This window comes from Strigops habroptila, chromosome 13 (assembly GCF_004027225.2).
Source record: "Strigops habroptila isolate Jane chromosome 13, bStrHab1.2.pri, whole genome shotgun sequence".
In the NCBI taxonomy this organism is placed as follows: Eukaryota; Metazoa; Chordata; class Aves; order Psittaciformes; family Psittacidae; genus Strigops; species Strigops habroptila.
In genome coordinates, this window is record NC_044289.2 from 9,548,460 (window position 1) to 9,567,175 (window position 18,716).

The 18,716-nt window shown below is 46.5% G+C and overlaps 1 protein-coding gene across 2 annotated transcripts in view; it reads left to right on the forward strand.

The window, feature by feature from the left end:
- The window catches only part of LOC115614988 (opsin-5-like), a 30,523-nt gene that overhangs the window by 941 nt on the left and 10,866 nt on the right, over positions 1–18,716 (forward strand). Inside the window, exons 1-2 of one of the 2 annotated variants that reach the window (XM_030502553.1) lie at positions 225–1,095; positions 1,373–1,522. The gene's annotated coding sequence lies outside the window, so the exon portion shown is untranslated. Of the gene's footprint in view, positions 1–224; positions 1,096–1,372; positions 1,523–18,716 lie in introns of those variants that run through there. The other variant, XM_030502554.1, reaches the window with a different exon arrangement.

Below are 18,716 nucleotides of genomic sequence, written 5' to 3' on the forward strand. Positions count from 1 at the left end.
GGCTTGATTCAAGTTCTTGTGTCTTTCAATGATGTTTTGAGCAACAAGATATTGATTCTTCTGTAGCCCGTTAAGACGCAATTTAGCACAAGCTGTGCGCTGAGGAGCATTGCACCTTGCAGTGTTCTTCTCAAACTGGTAGCTAACTTTCAGTTCCTGTGGGAGGAGCAGGTGGGGCTGGGAAGAACACAAGTATGTGGCTTTCAAAGAAAAGAGGAGGTGATATTTGGGGCATCTGTGTGTGATATGGGACTGGGAAGGAAGGAGATGGAACAGTAATCAGTTTTCTGGTTACATGTTTGCTTCTTTCTTTGCTTTCATGTCACAACCTCTTGTCAGCTGCTATATGTTGTTCATTTGGTATTGCTTAAAGCCATGTTTGGCTTATACCAGTTGAAAATCTAGTCCATAATTCCTAAGGATCAAGCCTTATTCACCAGTACAGAGGTTGTATTTCTTGTCAGGTCACTTCACGTGTGTGGAGCCTTATACAAAACCACAACACACAGATCTCCATGCCTTTCCATTTGTGTATGCTGGAATGTGCTTGATTTGTCATATGGCCATGTGGCATTTACAGACTGAAGCATGATGTACAGCATCCTTTGCAACTGAGACCCGGGCTCCCTTGGTGATCTCTGGAAGATCTAAAACTCTTGAGAAAATCAGCCTTTGGAGTTGCTAATGAAAGAGAGCACCCTGCAGAATAGTTTAGTTTAGACCTAAGAGGATTTTAAAATACCAACATTTTCCTTTCCTGGACCAAACCCAAATCCTTGGCACCAATGGATCTTCATGCCAGCAGGACTCCGCTCCTGCATGTGTGTGTTGAAGGCCATTAGGCATGCACTGCTCTGCCAGTGCTGGGTACACCAGTTCTACTTTGCAATGCAAATGTGAGACATGGTGAATGTGAATGGATCTGTTTGTGTGCTTGCAGAGATTTTGCAGAAAATTAGATTTATATGCCTAATGCATTTGATGTATCATAGAAGCCTAAAAGTGTGCCAATCTTCAGTTCTGTTGGAAAAAGCAGGCAGGTGTGTGGCATAAAGGAGACACCACAGTCAAAGGACACAAGAAATGGCTGAGCTGGTAAGTGCTCTTTGATCTCAACACATCTGTTCCCTTTGAGATATAACTTTTTGAAGCACATAGACTCTTTGCACCATCCCTGCAGCTCAGCCCGTATCATTGCTATGAAATAGCCATGAGCTGGAAGAGTTTTTTATGTACTGCTGTTTAAAGGTGACTGTAAGATATCCCCCGTTGTGACCAAGACAACTGTGGATGGTTCTTAGCTGGTCTGAGTGCTACCTGCTTATATTTGGGTTTTATGCCTTTTGCTTTCTTGACTTGTTTCTGATCCCAGGAAAGCAGCCCCAAGACATGCTAACCCTCAACTTGCAACATCAGAGCCTGCTCCAGGACCTGCAGCTTGTTGTTCCACAGATGTTTGCCCTGCTCCCCTCTGCTTCAGTCTCTTCACTAAAGTTTGACTGCTGAGAAACTCTGACAAGGGGTGAGATGAGCTCTTCGTGATGGGGAAGGTGGAGAAGGAGCACTCTGGTTACTGTGCTGGCTGCTTCCTCCCAGTGGTGCTGGCACTGGTGGGATCCAGCCCCCTGAGTTCTCCCGTCGATGTGTTGCAGTGTCCTGTCTGGGGCTGTGGAGCTGAACAGGGCTGGTTTAGAGAGGATCTTGAAAGTTAAGGGTTAAACTCTGGCCAGCTGATCTTTAAGTAGCAAGCAGCATTCAAAGCACAGCGGACAAGTGGGATGTGAGAAGCCAGAATATTCAGGCATTGGGAATTGTGGGTGGCATTGAAAAGCCAAATACAAGAACAGAAACATATATTTTAATCTATATTTCCATTACATTCACAAGCACAAATTGTGAGGGGGGAAGTGCATCTCAAGAGCAACATATGTGTTATCTCATGCCTCCATCTAAGTATACAAGCATGGGATTAATGTCTATTTAACATAAAGCTGAAAGTTTGGTGTACAGATGGTAGGAAGTTGGGCAACAGCATGTGTAGCTTGTAGCATAGATCTGTCTTAAATGAATGCTATCACCTAGTGTTGTTTCTCACAAAACGTTACCCTTGAAATCCACCCCTAACCCACTTGGAAAGATGCCGAGCTGCCTCTTCAGGATAGGAATACTCAGGAGTTTATAGGCCAGGGAGCCTGACCTCGGTCTGGCTAGGTAAGAATCTAGTGATGATAAAATGAGATGAGAACACAAAGGAGTGAGAGTTGATAAAAATCAGCCAATGTGGCTACATCTTGTCAGACAAATGTAGTGGGGGTTTCTCCACACCTTTTTAAGGTGATGATGCAGTGAGCAGTGTTGCGCACAAGAAGCGATGGATGCAAACATCTCTAAGACACTTGACACATGGAGGTACAACAGGCTGATGGATAAGGTCAGATAGGTACAAAATGTGCCTGGGAGATACCAAAGGAGAAAATGTGACTGGCATACTGAAAAACTCACTGCATGCAGATTTCAGAGCAATGCACAGGTAATAAACAGAACCTTGTATTACACTGTATCTGAAATAAATACTACTAATGCTGTTCGCAGGTGGGGAAACAGAGGCTGAGTGAGTGACATGATTCACCAAAAGGGAGAACAGCACAACTGGAAGTAGTACATTCCAGATTCATGTCATTAGTCTGATGTACTTTGACTGTTTTGGTACATCCCTGTCTAGCCAATAATTGTGGGGTACTGAGAGACGGGATGAGGCTTTACAGAGAACCTCACTCAATGTTCAGGCAATTTTACTTCAGAATTTTCTTCACTATTTATGATGATTTTCTTTGTTTTTATGAATCTGACCAAGCCTATCTTGAAAGAGAATTCATCTATCAATCTGCTATTATCGAGGTTACCTGTTAGGTGCATGCTTTCAGGGAAATAATGTTGACCTCTTTGATTATGTTGTAGCTCTGTCTTTTCTAAAACTTAGGACACTGTCTGCTTTATGAATGCAGTTGCAATCAGTGCTTTTATTCTCTGCTCTCAGTTTGCTCTCTAAAATTAAATGCGCTTGTGGTATGAGTGGAAGCCAAGAGTGGTAGTATGCAACACTTCAGCTGCAGATGGCTGGCTTGGAGACCTCCCTTGATCTTCACATTTTCTGCCAAGTGGGGATGATAATGGTTCATTAGGACACCCTGCTCATGCATGGCAGTGGAGCTGGGAAGTGACTTACAAACTATCTGCTGTGTTTAATCCCTTTTAGCCTTTCTGTAAGGGGCATAAAATAGCCGCTTGAGCAGAATCCAAACACCTCTCTTCAGTTCCAGACTTTTTTAGTATATCAGTTCTGTGTTTTCCATTGTATTTAAAATTAATCTACTTGTAGATACCTGTTTGTCCTGGGTTCGCTTAAACCATGACACTGTTTATAGCTAAAGTATTGCCCAAGTTGTCCTTCATGGGCTCTATTCTTTCACAAATGATCCTCTTAATTCATCACTGCTGATTTTCATAGGCCTTTACTGATATCTCACAGAATTATCAAGTATGTCACTTGCTGAAGACTATACATTTCTTTCACAATCTTTTTGTTGGTTGTGCTGAATGAGTTTTGTTTGGCAGCTGCTGACATTCCATTAAAGTTTCCTGTGGCAGACCTGACCAAAATGTCACTGTGCTGGTAGCTTTGGGGTTTCATATTCCCAAGCCAGTCATGTCAGCGTTATCCTTCCCGTCGAGAGCTTACCAGTAAATGGGTTTAATAGTCAGCTTTTCACAAAGGTTAAATATCATCTCTGTCAGTGAAAGGTTTTCTCTCACATGTAAGGAAGCGCAAGTGAGGAATTGTACTGGCTTAACTCTTCATCTCAATTTGGCCACCAAAGCTTCATATCACTCCAAGAGCTGCAAAAGGTACAGTCAGTGTTGCATGATAGAGGTAGAAAAGCAGGGTTTGTCACTTGCTTGGAGTTATGGAACAGGTCAGTAGCAGAACTTGGAGCTGTTCCTGGGGATGTGAGTGGCGAGGTCTGTGCAGGCATGCAATGGACAGAGCAATGCAAAGGCCAGAAGACAGTGGCTGGGAGAAAAGTCCTTGTTGGGGGAAAATTAGTTCCCAACACAGGCTGAGGAATGCTGGAAAAAGGGTTTGTTCAGTAGTTCTGTGGAGGTGATAAATGTTAGCAGAAACTAATAGAGTGCAACTTCTAACTCTGAAAATTAGGAGGGAAATCAATGTCAATGTTTTCTGTGATTGTATAGCTTCAGAAATGAAGGTTCCACCTTGGCTTTGGCTGATGGACAGTGTTGCCCATCATCTCATCTTTGTGGACATCTGTGCCTTGAAAATTAAGCAGATTTTTACTGTCCTTTGAGACAGGATGTTCTAAGTTTGCAGTTAGCCTAGGCACTGGAAGAGCCATTGAGGAGCAGGGACTTTCAGAGGCCTAAGCCAGCCGTGTCGCAGTGGGTAGGTCATTAGCCCACTGCCAGCCATGTTTTCTTTGTGTTTGGTCAGTATAGGCATTTATTTTGACTGTACCAGAGGAACAGTATGTGAGTAAGTAAATAATTGTTTAGAATGGCTGGTTTAGTCTCACGAGATCTTTTTTTACTCATACAAAATGCTGACAAGCAAATCCTTCTAAGGGCTACGGTTTCCTTCAGCTCCCACCTGAAGTTTCTCCATTAATCTGCATCCTGTGCTGCAGTTGTGCTGATGGCCATATACAGAGAACATCAAACAAGGGAAGAAGTGAATCCCTAGCAAGGACATCATGCAACATGCAAGATTCACCCTTTGGTTCTGGTACTGTACAGCATTGTGCTCTACATGTGACTGGCAAAGTGGGTAAGTGTGCCCATCTGCACATCAGTACCTTTCTACCCCACACATGGCTGTTTGGTTGCTGCCCCCCATGCTTAAAATAGAGCTGTGCCTTAGGGAACTCCCTGCTAGTGCTGGCCTGCACAGTGGAGATAGTGTCTGCATTTGGTACTGAGCCTTTTGCTGCCTGCAGATATCCCCAGTATCTGACACAGCTGTTTGGACAGTTCTCTGAGTCATTAATCCAGGAGAGTACAGAGATAGTTTCCTTCCAATTGTCTCTGCGCTCCGTTGTCCCATGAATACATCCACGGACTAATTTTTCACTGGATTGAAGGACGAGGCTCCTTTCAGTGTCTGACAATGCAGGGCACAGCAGCATTTGGCTTGGGCAGCACAGAGCAGCTGGCTGACTCATATTCCTTGTGATCCCCCCTGTCCTGATGGTGAGACCCTTTCTCAGGGTTGTGCTATTTCTAGTTACTCTGATTCATGACCCTTTCCCACAGGAGTTTGAAGTTCCATCTCCTGCTGATGTGCAGTACTGCCCTGTCTGGGCTGCACATGTTTGCTCTGCCTCCTTGAGCTGTTTCCCTGAGCCTCCTGCTTCACAGGTGAGTGACTGTGGGGCATAACAGCTCTAATTCCTCCTCTCTATCCCATTACCCTGCTGCTCATCTGCTTGGGAGGTGATGGAAAGGACTCATGTCTGAAACACCGTGAAGGGCAAGACCACCCCAAGAGTCTCCATCTTCCCTGACCAATACAAAGTGATTATTCAAGCCTCTCTCTCTCATGAATACTTTTGATGTCATATTTTTGGAGCACAATATCCTCAGAGCTGTTTTGCCACTTGAGCCCTGGATCTCTCCTCCCTGTCACTTTATTTTCGCCTCTCCTGTCTCGATTATTGATGAGAGCAATTTGCAGTACGTGCTGCCTTATTCGGCAGGAACAAACTAGGTGTACAAGAGAGAAAAGTATTCACATCCTCTTTGTAGGAGATTGAGCAATGTGCTTCCAAATCTCTGCACATGTGTACTGTTTCTGCGGGCAACTCTGTCCTGTGCATATAAAGGACTGTGGTTCTTCCAGGCTTTGCTACTCTACCTCAGGCTGCAGCTGAGCTTCATGTTCATGCTATGGAACATATTCTTAATCTGTATCTGTCACTGCTGCTTAATGAAAAAGCTAAACAGCTTTTCTCTTGTAGGCTCCTCTAATAGTTCAATTTTAATTTGCATGTTGCTGACTGATTTTCTGTTTAGGCTATGATAAATAAAAACTAAACATACAGAACAGATCTCTAGCTAGTGATGTCAATACATTTTACAAACCTGAATTATACCTCACAGCATCCCTGCACTCTGCTTTCTTCTGAGGGGGAAACTGAGGCAAGCAGAGGTGGCCAAGGAAACAGAGAGCCCTAATGCTGGAAGCAAATCTATTCCTGCCAGCACAGGGTCACAGGGCATGGTCCAGTTAACATCTCTGCATGCCAGCCAGAGGCCAGTCTGAGTTACTAAGGGCATCAATTGAAAGCTCTGGAAAATCTAGCTGTAGTGATTTGAGCAATGCCATCTGTGACTGTCTGCTCTGTTCCTCTGCTGGACATGAATGTCACTGCAGTAGAGACTGCAGAAAGCTGCATGCTCCTGTACCTCAGCCCCTCCAGTCTGAGCCTGGTGTTTCATTATAAACCTTCTGACATACCCAGCTTTGCAAAGAAGTGGTTCAGGTGTGGTAGAATTTCTTCTTTCTTGGCTTTGCATTGAGGGTCCTCTCATTTGAGAGGCTTCTGCAAGACACTGTTCCAAACAAGTCATTGTAATGGAGATGAAATGTTTCACCAGACATTTAGATGTTCCACTGCTGTGCTTTGTGCAAGTGATACTTATGCAGAGTTATCTACTCCTGACATCAATGTTCAGTGTGTTAAAACAATGTTCATGTTCAAACTTAAGAATTCTAGGAATTCTAAGGTGAAGGAAAATGGTATTTTCATGTGCTGCTCAATCCTTCAGTTTCTAACATTCCTGGTGGGTTATACTTAAACAAATGCTGTCTCCTTACCATTTTCTATTAGAAATGTCTGTCCCCTTTTAAATCTGAAATGTGCGATTAGAAGAGATACATGGGTTTAAGTTCAAGGTGTAGGCTGCACTTTTCATTGCCTGTAAAGGTCACTCATGTAAGTAGGAATAGCTACTGGTAAGCACCGTTATCTGCCAACAATACAGGTTTCATGGACATTTTGCCTGAATAATTACCTGTACTGTATTCAGTACTGCCATTGCCAGCGACCTTTAAGATGGGTGTAACCATGTCTATTTTCATAAAAAGGAAGAAAAAACACATGGCATAAGACCAAGGGTGGAAAATTGTGATTTAAGATGCCATTTGAGTCAAGGAGATGATTAGGGGTGAATTAAATGCCATTAGTAATCAGGAACAGGCCTCTGACAAAATCCCACATGCCCTGGAAGTCCCTAGCTTTCAGGGTAGTCTCAGGATTGACTGCAACAATGTAGAGATACAGAGTCCATCCTGCCCCTTAGTTCATCAGTGCCTTTATCAATGGTGGTATTGCTCACAGAGGATACTAGATAACCTCATCTAATTTTAAGACAAAACATTGGTACCACCAGAGCACTAAAATCCAATAAATTCACAAATGACCTCCCGGCTGTAGTGCTGTAAAAATCCTAAATGGAAATCTGAACTCCATCAGCCCTTCACTTCTTAAAAACAAAATAGATAAATACATGGAAAGGACCAATAACAGTTAGGGAATGTAGGAGGTCCGTGTGATAAAACTGGCATTTGCCTCCTCAGCGATGGATCAGTAGCAAGGAAAAGGCTAATAACATTTTCATATGGCAAGTAGCACATCCACAGGGCTTTCTATTCAAAAGGCAGAAGCCAAAATTGCAGCCTTGGTCATTAAAGGAACTATCACAGACTGGAAGGGCTGCTTGGTTCACTCTCTGAGCAGCACAGCCCATAAAGGAGCCAGTGTGGCTACAGCTCACTCCCAAACCTGTCACCACTGCTGACACAACTGTTTAACGTGGGACACAGGCTGGTTTGGCCACTGGGCAGCAGATGCTCACGTTCACCAGCAGCATCGACCCAAGGGGCTTCCTGAGCCTGGGCTGAATTCCAGGCTGAGGTTGGAAAATAGCTACAAGTTGCTCACTGAAAATGGGGTGATGCCCGAGGGCTGCTTGGTGGGATGTAAGTCAAGTCTGGTTGACTGCACCATCCCTCCATGACTCCATTTCACTGTGTTTATGTGGCCTTTGGTGGAGGAAGAACAAGTTACAAACAAGGGTATAAAAATTTGAGCTTGATGGCAAGGTGCACAGTTCATGCTGCTTTCTTAGGGACCCTGGTTTAGTTAGACCTGTTTGTGGTCATGGCAGGTGGTTTAGACTTTTGTGTTACTGAGGAAATTAATGGCTAATTAAAAAGTCTTTGGTTAGATTAGTACCAGATGTTTCACAAAACATTGTTATAAACATCTGTCGAGCTGCCTTGGCAAAAGCCAGTTTGGTCATGCAAAGTCCTGCTGGTCTTCAGTTTGAGAAAATATACTTGACAAAGCTTTCATTTTTGGATGAAGTTTATATAAATATTTAAAGATTAATTGGATTAATAGGACTTTACAGTAACTCCAGAAGCATTCTTCTTCTTCATGAATACAAGTACCGTCTTTTCATACACAGGAGTGCCTCTGAAGACGGATGACAGCTCTCAGTTTGATTGTCAATTATGTGTTTATCCTCTGTTTGACAGATAATTTTTTCATGGTGATTTACTCTTCCTCGTAATTAGAAGTAGCAATTAGAGTATCTTAGATATTATGCTCGAATTTTCTTCTAATGATGCTGTCACTGGATGGGCTCTCAGACACCTGTTTCACAGCAGAGCGAACATGGGAATTAATGCTCCACCACACCAATCTGTTTGTTTCTTCTTTTCTTCCTCCCTTTGAATCATTTTAGTCTCCTGGTATTGGGGAACTTTAGCTGTTTTCCCAAGTTATTCCGTATCCCCAGTTGATGTTTGTTTGTCTTATCTTTATCTCAGTTACTTCCTTACAGACCTGATCAGCTGGCTTGCTGTCTTTTACTGGGCATCCTCTGTCTCAGAAACAGATGCTCTGCCATGTCTCTTTGGTATCCCAAGGAAAGCTTTTTTGTTTCACCATCAATGCAAAAAAATGGCCAGATATAGAAGAAACATAGAGACAAGTGAGCACCTAGCAACACTGGCAGCACTGCCCATGGCCATGTACCCTCTTGTCGTTGGCCTCTTAGAAACAGCTTTTCCTGCTCACTATTACAAAGCACGTACTCCAAAAAGGATGATGGTTCCCAGCCTGAGATTGCCCCTGGGGCAGTATTCGGCACCGGGGTTGATATGCAGAAGAGAGGTATGGCTGTGTGTCTGTTTTCTGTGCACAGTTATTACACAAGTAAATCAACTGTAAACACACATCTCTAATGAATGCTTGTGTGTCAAAATACCGCGTTTGCATGGAAAAGGTTGTAGTATTTGCACATACAAGTTAGGTGCACAATTATGTAGTTTAAGTGACTGAACGCACTGGTATGCTTACAAATGCTTGTAGTCAGTGTCTTCCATCGCAGGGATAGAACCACAGGCAAGGAGGTCCAAATGCAGCCAGACAAGTGGTTCTCAAAGTCTCATCTCTTCCTTATCTCCAACACTTATCACAGGTGTGCTGCCAGGATTTTAATGGAGTGCTCCCAGGAAAGGGTCCTATATCTGGTGGCAAGCTGGTAGTTTCTACAAGGCAGAGGGATGAGAGTTTTGGGTTACTTCCCACCATCTGGACTTCAGAAATGCTAAGGTGAGGACACAGCACTGCAGAGCACCTCTCATGGGTGGCAGCTGGGCTGCACTGTCCCTTCACCTGGTGCAAAAGCGATACCTGCACCCTTGCCGGGCCAGCTGGGGAGCAGGAGAGCCAGCCCCATGGGGAGAGCAGTACTGAGGAAGCAGGGACCTGCTCCAAAAGGCTGGAAGCTGAGCAAGTACCAGTGAGTATAACATTTCATCAGTGCAGCTGCAAAGCAAGAAGACTCTCATAGATTGTTGTCACTGTGTGTAGAGCTGGTTGAAAGCTTTAGGAGGTGAGCTGTGTTGTTCTTTGACTGTAACATGACTTACTGGGTTTCTCTGGACAGGCAGGTCTAGCATGTGCACATGTGTGTGCATGTGCATTTTCTTCCCCCAGCAGCTTCCCTTGGCTAAAGGAGAACCCAGATCCCCATTTTGAAGAGACACAGTAATTTGATTGTGTTTCTTTTAATTTTCAAGTTCTTTGTAAGAGAAAGAGCCCGTAAGCTTCATTTCAAAGGTGGAATCTGGAACTTAGGTCTGGAGGCTGGCACTGTTAAAGCTGTTACCAGCTGCTGCAGTGTCCTCCTGGCTCACCAGTGAGCGAGGGAGTTCATATCCCTGTGCTCACTGCCATTCCCCTCAGCTTTCTGCAATTATGCTGCAAATCCTGCATTCATATGCTTAAAAACCTAAATGTTTAATAACATGGAAAGGCTTTGATTAGCACAGACTTACAAAAGCATCTAGATAAAGTATCTTCCAACAGGAAAGCTGTTCTTGTCAGGAGAACATGATTAAACAGGCATTTAGAGAGTTAAACCCTGGGCCCTTTAGAGGCAGCAAGACCTTAGACCAACAGGATCTGCGGTACGAAGCCACCTCAGCTGGTACAAATGAGCTGCAATGGTTTGGGAGCAAAACTGGGTACTTTCAGCCTCGAGATTGAACTCAAGTAGGTCTCTTCAGGAGGTGGCCCAAGAGGAATTGAAGACTTCTGGTTGGCCTTTGCCTGTGGCCCATGGGACGGAGAGGGAGAGACAGAGAAAAATGGAGCAGGATTACAGTCCCAGTGCTGTGATTAATGCTGGTGTTGAAAGGGGAGCAGGGCTCTCTGGGCTGTAACCTACTTGGCAAGTCTTTTCCACTTCAGACTTTCCTGGCTGGCAGCCACAAATATTAGTTCTGAGATGGGTGACATTGTGTAGGTTTGACATGCCTCTTGTGTTGTCTTTGTAATGCTGCCAGAGTCCTGTGGTCATTTTCTGTCGATTGGGCTCTTGTTCCTTTGGGGGACTGATAGCGCAGGTATCCAGTCTTTCTGCTTATTTTTGGGGGCTTTTTTGTTTGTGGTTTGGGTTGTTTTGGTTTTTTCTGTGGGGGGAAGAAGCTTAGAAAACAAAATGAGATGCTTGAGATAAGAAAGGCTGTACCAAAATCTCTAAAATTCACAGCAAAGAATTATGCTTCAGGTCAATTTTGGTTTCTAGAAATGAACCTGTTGGTTAAAGCCCAGATCAAAAGTACTCTTTTAAAGATCATACTGTGCTTTGACTGTTGCCATAAAAAAGCAATGTGGAAAGAGTGAGGTGGGTCTGGATTTAAGCATGGCTCCCCATGTGCTTAGGCTTTAAATGAAAAAGCTGTTCCACGAGCAGCCAACCTTATAAAGTCTAGTTTCCTGCAGGGTTGGGTTTCTGTCTCGTCACCTCCATAAGCCCTGGCTCCTCCATCTCTCTTGAGAAACTGCTTGCAGACAAGAAGGAAGGCAGTGAGCAGGGGTCTGTGGGCGCTGCTTGATCAGCTGCCTGCCCCATGGCGTCTCCACTGAATGTTCTCACCTTCTCAGCCAGCTCCTTCAGGTCTCTCCCCACTGCACAAACCAAGTGGGAACTAAGTTATCTCAAAGTATTCAATCCTTCTTCCAAATCTGGGTGACAACAGCTGATGAATGAAGTGCTATTGGGGAGAAGCGGTGTTGCTGAGGAGACACAGACTGAGATGGAGGTCTGTTTCCCAAGGAAACTATGCTAGAAAAATAATGCAATTGTACAAACGTGCCCACAGAATTCAGTAACTGTTTGCAGTCCCTGTGTACAGTGCAGTGTGGAGTGGAAAGTGCTGCTGCTGCTATTTGAGCTTGTGACTCTGCCAAGGAGACTCTCTGTCCCTTGGTGTGTCAGTGAACACTGTGACTGAGATCCATTCCAGGGAGAAAATGAGGCACGTTCCCTCATGGATGTCAGGCTCTTTGGGTTAACTCTGGTTGTGTGGAGGGGACTGCATGACGGGGCCTCAAACTTGGCTGAGGCCTTTGTGTTTCTGGAACACAAACAACAACTAACTTTTGGTTTATAATAATCTCAGTATGTATCTATTTACATAGCTGTTTAGCTCATAAATGTTTCTCATGAAGGCTCTCTCATGAGTAACGTAAGGCTGTTGCTGTGCATTTCTCTAGCTTTGGGCTTCCTTTCTGAAGCAAATTAAAGCACCCAAATCCAAACTGACCAGCAGTCCTGGCAATATTTGGAGCTCTAAAAAGGAGAGCTAGGATTTTTGATGTTTTTCCCATTTCTAACTGGCAACCAAGGGAAAACTCTTGGGGTAGAGAGAATTAACAAAACGCATGGTCGTGACTCGTGTTTTGCCAAGAGGAGACAGGTCAAATGATTTGGGTGGAAAACAAAACCCAGCTCCAATTGGCAACAGGCTCAGCACAGCGATCCCCACCTCCTTGTCCTCCCCATCACTCCAAGCATGTCCTTGGAGCACCTCGCAGCACAGCATGGGGCCATGCCGGGTGGCCAGCCAGATCTTCAGGGAGAGGTGAGTGACTTGCCAGCCTGCCTCTCTTGGGGGGGGGGTGAGAGGAGGCGGCCAAAGGGAGGGAAAAGTGATGCTGAGGCCACCGGGTGCTGCTTTAAACAGCGCTCTCTGTGCCTCAGTTTCTTTTGCTGTGGAAATAGCAGCTCTGAGGCCAGTTGATGGGGATGTGCTGCTGGGGAGGGGGGGCTTGGGTTGAGTGCTTGCTGGGCAGTGGGGCGCAGGGGAGGCCCGTGCTGGCCGTGCAGTGCAAGAGCTGTCCGGGACGGGGGGACGGGTGCGGGCAGAGCCCCGGGTGCGGGCAGAGCAGAGTCCCGGGTGCGAGCACGGCAGAGCCCGGGCGCGGCGCGGCGGGAGCGGAGCTGTCCGCGGCCGCCGGTGCTGAGTCGCGGTGGCAGCCGCCGCGCTCCCGCGGAACCTGCGCCCCCCTCCCGATCCCCGCCGCCCCGCGGAGCTGCCGCGGGAGCTCCGGCAAGTTTCAGGCTGCAGAGAGCGGAGCGGGGAGCGCCCGGGGCTCCTGTGGGAAAGGTAAGGGGGGCCCGGGCATGCCCGGGACTGGGTATTGGGGGGGCGCCGGTCGCGGTGGGTGTCCCAGGTGCGGGAGGGCAGAGAGACCAGCCCCATAGCTGTGTCCCTGCTATGTTTGGGGTGATGGAGCACAGCACCGCGGCTGTGCTGCATGTCCCGGGGGGATACCGGCAGTGCCAGTCCTCGGTGTGACCCCCACTCCCCACCCGGGCAGCCTTAGGCACTGGTGCACATGTGTGAGCTTTAGGGTGCGTGTGTGCATGGGGCTGCACCCCCTCACAAAGGGGCTTGCAGGAGTCATGGGGGAAAGCAGCGGGGAGGCAGAAAAGAGACTCATTTTGTCTAGCTGATGGGGAAGAGCAGTCCTGTCACAGGAAAACTCCAACCTACAAAGTGATTTCAGGTAGAGGACTGAGGGCTGCCTTTCCTTATGCTGCAATCTGTCCTTCAGATACTGAGCAGTCACTCAGCTGTGCTCTTTTTCTCTTCTGTGACTTTTTAAGGGCTGCTTTATTTGCTAGGCAGGCAGCAGTGTCTAAGCCTCCTTTGTGCTAGGAACTGCAGAAATCGATTCCTGTTATTTACTATTGAAAGAGACTGGAGGTCAGCTGAGTTTCCAGGCTCATCAGGTTTCCTTCTCCTCTCCAAGAAAGGCTCCGGCTTTGTGGCACGTTGACTGAAGAAAAGCAACTGTCCAAGTCTGGAGAGGAAAAGGGCAAACCTGACAATCACACAATATAAAACACTTGGTTTTTCAGCTAGACGGAGTGCATGTGGTCAGGCCAGTCCAGCCATGCCAGTGTCCTCCCAGGTGCCAGATAAGGACATGGGATGTAGGTTTAGGCTGGATTCTTCCTGTGAATGCAAGAATAGGGTCTGTGATGCAGAACACGAGTGTTTCCTGGTAATGTACCTGTCGCAGGAGCTGCTTGGAAAACTTCATCTCATTTTGAAGTCTGATTAAATTGAGGGGAAAGGAGCTTTCACAGTCTGCCTCTTCTCAGAATAGAGTCAGAGCAATGGAGCTTAAATTAAATTCAACATCAGCTTTGTATGCCCAAAGACTACGTGACCAACCAGTTTGATTTTAAAGGGCTGCGTTGTGCTGGCTGGGTAGCTCCTGATGAGATGTTCTCATGTGAAGCCTCTCCCAGAGGAATTACAGATTTAGTCTGGATTAAGCACAGTCATGTTTTTGAAATGTTTTTGAGTTGTAAGAAAACTCCAGCAGCTGTTTCTGTCTGAAGTGAATGTGTTTGGTGCCTGATGTGATACTTCTGCAGCTTGTGACTCTCCACTACACATGATGGCAGAGAAGGAGGATTGTGCAGGCTTCCCCCTCTGTTGCACGCTCACCTGAGGAGCAGCTCTGAGGGAAGGAGGCCTTTGGGCAGGTTTGCAGCAGGCAAGCGGAACCAGAACAGGATTGTGAACTAGCAGGGAAGGAGGTTACTCATTTTCTTGCTGCTACAAGGGTAAAGACCATGTAAGCACCTTGTGGGGCCAGGTGTGAAAAGGTCTCAGCATCCCCCTCACAGAGGAGCTCAGACAAGTGCACCACCTCCTAGTTCATCTGAGGGGGAAAGGCTTTACAATCCCCCAGTGACAGCAGCGGGGCAATGCTGGGGGTTTTGCAGTGGTTTCTGTACTGATCCTCACTTCCCTGTGCTGCACACAGCTACAGTGAGTTTATAGGATCTAGTTGATGATTTACTTTCAGACACAGAAATGATTTCTCTCCATATTTCTATAAAATGGATTTATTGTCCCTGTGTCAATGACATCACCAGATCTATCAGTGCAAGAGACGCATTTTTATCATTTCCTGTATTACAATGAGAGACGTGTGCTTTACAAATAGCTCAAGCACAACCATAACAATAAGGTCTATCCCAAGTAATATGTCAGAAATAGAAGTTCATCTCCCCTGGATTACTGTTACTTTTTGCCAGCTTGATCTCACAGGACACTTGTAGCTCCCTTGATGTATTGCAGGATGGAGACCTGCCAGGGGTCTGAAGGAAATAAAGTCCTGCAAGCTTTGCCAGTTCTCTCCTTCCATTGCTGCGTGTGTGCATGCACGCCAAGGAGCAGGAACAATTCCTTCCAGACTGTTTATGCTGGGCCTTGCCCTGTCTCATCACCAGTGCAGCTGTGTGACCACAGTCCCTCCTTTTTCCCAGACTCCATGTTCTTAATACACATATGCTTTGCTAAAGTATCTCGGAGGGGCAGTGTGCGTGTCCTGTGTTCAGCACGTCTGCTTCCAAGGGCTCTTGAGGAAGAATGAAATATGGCTTAGGGGAGATCTATGCATTATGTGAATTTCGGGAATGATTTGCTCAGCCCTAAATGAAGGTTGTTTCCAATTAGGTTAATGAAGGATGTCATTCTTATGGCTAGAGTGACTCGGTCTGGTGCAGGGAGGTATAAATCACCTGTCCCTGTACACAGATGCTCTTTATCCTCCAAAGAGCACAGGAGAGTAAGAGAGATGATGTTCACTGGGCTGTGAAGCATTGGGCTCCATCTGTGGAGGAGATGAACCCTGTAGCCCCTTTTCGGCACTGGTGCTGTGTCCCTTGGCCCACACATAGCACAAGGGGGGCTGCCCGTTGCCAGCACCTCCACATCTACTCTCCTGCTGATTTCACTCTCCTCTGCACCAGCTTTGCTCCCAGGGTAAGTGACTTCCCAGACTCCCATCCCATGGGATGTGGCTCCAGCACCCTGACCCCTTGGCTGGGTCTCACTCAGCTTGCACTGTCGCAGTGCTCTCATCACCAGAAGCTGCATCTCCCTTCCTTGCACTCTGTTGCATATAGGGGTGGGCAGAGCAACAAGCAACACTGAAGGCATTTGCGTGTACAAGTGCTGTAACTCGGTGCCCTAGACAGAGCTATAACCACCTGACAGTGCATTCAATTATCCCAAAGGCACAGGCTCACATCTTTGTGCACACATCCAAAATGTGCCTGTGGGAGCTTTGTCCATTTTTTATCTGTTTGTGGTTAAGGAGAAAGAAACAGTCACATTCTCAAGAAACACTGAAGAAAAACTCAGAAGCTCGTGAATATGTAGCAAAACCTCATCTCTCCTTCCCTCACATCCACGGTGTCATACGATGGGTCTAATAACTTGGTGGTTTTCTAATAAATATAACCTTGGCATCAATTAAAATGCTTTGGCACACAAGCAAGGGAGAGGTGGGCTCCTCAGGACATTCATCATAGGAAGCACATTGAGATTGGATTTTCGTTAGCTGTGAAATTAAATACTCTGAGGCAGCTTTTTCACCCTGACAGTTAAGAATATGCATCAGAGTGATGTTCTCATCCTGCCTTGCCTGCTCCTGCGTGTGCTGGTGAGCAGGGAAGCCTCATCTACTCACAAAGCTTTTAGAGGGTGGCCTGAAAAAGGGAGAAGTTGGGCTCCAACCTTTTCTGCTTCCTTGTGATGAAGAAATCTCGTCAGAGAACTTTTCTGCAGCATCCCATCACTTCTGCCTGCTCTTTCAGTTAAAACCTTAGATCCCCTAGTTGTCTGGCAGCCCACTGTCTGTCTTCCACTAAAGCCCAGGTTTGCCATAGGTGCTTTTTCCTAAGATAAAATTTAGATTTTAAACAAAAGATTTTAAACAAAACCTCAGCACAAGCCCCATTTATTTTGCTATTCTTTATGAGTCCCTGTGTAGTATGGCAAGGATTTGAGGGTAGGGACAAGATTCACACAGGGCAGGTGAAGGAAGTTGGGGGAATGTTTCCCTGTTTCCTGCTAGGGATCTCCAGTACTCGTGTCCAGCAAGTTGGGATTGTCAGTGAAAATCTCAAGGGAGAACCTAAGTCTCCACTGCACAGTCAGTAAAGGAGAGGTCCAGCTTGAACCCTGGGTGTGAAAGCGCTTGCAAGGGGCTCACAATGCAGGGTCGGTACCAGGTATCCAGGAACATCCTTTTACTGGAATGATTGATCTCATAAAGGGAGAAATCAATCATCTCCCACCCCCGGAGCCGCTGTGCTCCCCTCCTGGGTGACTTTGTGGTTTCTCTGCAACCAGCAGTGTGTACTCAATGCTCAGAGCCCGGCTTGCACCACGGTGTAACCTCGCAGGAGTTGTGCTGGTTTCTGCAGGCTGCCCTTGGAGAGGGAGCACACTGAGAACACAGGGCCTGGAGATACAGCCCCCAGAGCAGGTAACAACAGTTTTCCTATTGCTTTAATATCTGCTGGAAGATGGGCCCAGCACAGACCAGGATGAGGAGGGACAGCTTAAAGCTGCCCAGTGTCACCTCTGTGCTGGTGTCTGTCTGGGGTTGATAAGTTCTGCTTGGGATTCCTGGTGATTCAATTCCCCAAGCTCCCAGGGAGCAAACAGGAAAAGGCACCTGGATGGACACTGGCACGTCTCAGTGCCTCAGCCAGGCATGCAGGGAGGAGCTTCCCAGAGCTGCAGGTGCCATCAGTCACGCTGAGGACACGGAGAGGGGACAGTCACCTTCAGCATAAACCTGTAAGTGAAAGCCTGAGAGCAGCTTGTGAGCCAAGCACTGAGATGCTTTTAGTGCAGCGTGAGTGCAGAAAGATGAGGCAGAGAATACCCAGAGCAGGCTGAGGGATGGTGTGCAGCTTCCCAAGCTAATATTAGCTGGGGTCATTTCCTGCCTAAACCCTCTTTCTCTCTAGGCAGAGCTCAGGGTGGATCTTGGCCCATTGCTGCTCAGACCTGTGTGCCCTGGTGCTTACGTTGTGTAGATATTTAAGGTAATGGCCAGGGAGTTTGCATGGAGCAGCTGGAAAGCCCAAGCGAGTGGCTCATGGTTACAGTGACTTCTCACAAGCAGCATCTGCTGCTGTGGGGCCACGCTGACAGGGCTTGGTTCTCTGTGCTGCGACCCCATGAGATGAATAGAGAGAGGATAGGGGGATGTAAAGCAAGCACCTTGTGAGTTATGTCAGCTAAGGAAAGCAAGTTGATGCCCATGAAGTATATCTTATAAATGAGGGCATTCAAATGTGTGGCACCCCAGTGCCAAAGCAGAACTAAGAGAGCAATGTTCACCAGCCAGGAAAGCGTATGGAAAAGCAGATCAGTGTGCATCTAAGAAGTGTTTGCTGGGCTGGCAAGAAGTCCTCCAAGTCAAGTTGTTGCTCTGACACCAGCACTGTATTATGTAAAGTGGGAAATCTCTAAAATGCAATTGTTAATATTTTCCTTACATATTTTAGCAGGCATTTAGCAGTTATTAAAAGGTAATGAATTAAATCGCCAAACATCGAACTGTGTGTGCAAAATATGGTGCATGTGAAGTTGCGGTGCTGCGTTTGTACATACTGGTAACAGGACAGGAGATGTTTGGTATGTTCGAGTACAAACTAGCTGTGTGGCTGTCAGCCTGCCTGGGCAATCACACTGCTTGGTGCTTTTTCCCATAGGTGCTTGCATATCAAACCCCAAGGGCTAGCAACCTCTTCTAAGCTGGTAGATAATAGCTGGAGTTCAGTTTCATAGTAAAGCACATGCTGTTGTTAAATAAATGCTTTGTTTTGCACAACAAAAGACTGGAAAAATTGCAGGTGTGGTGGTCATTGCTCCAAAGGGAAAGATCATGGCAGGAAGCTCTTTTGTACTAGGAAACCCAGACAGAAGTGGTTAGACAACCTGTGTGTGTTTGCCT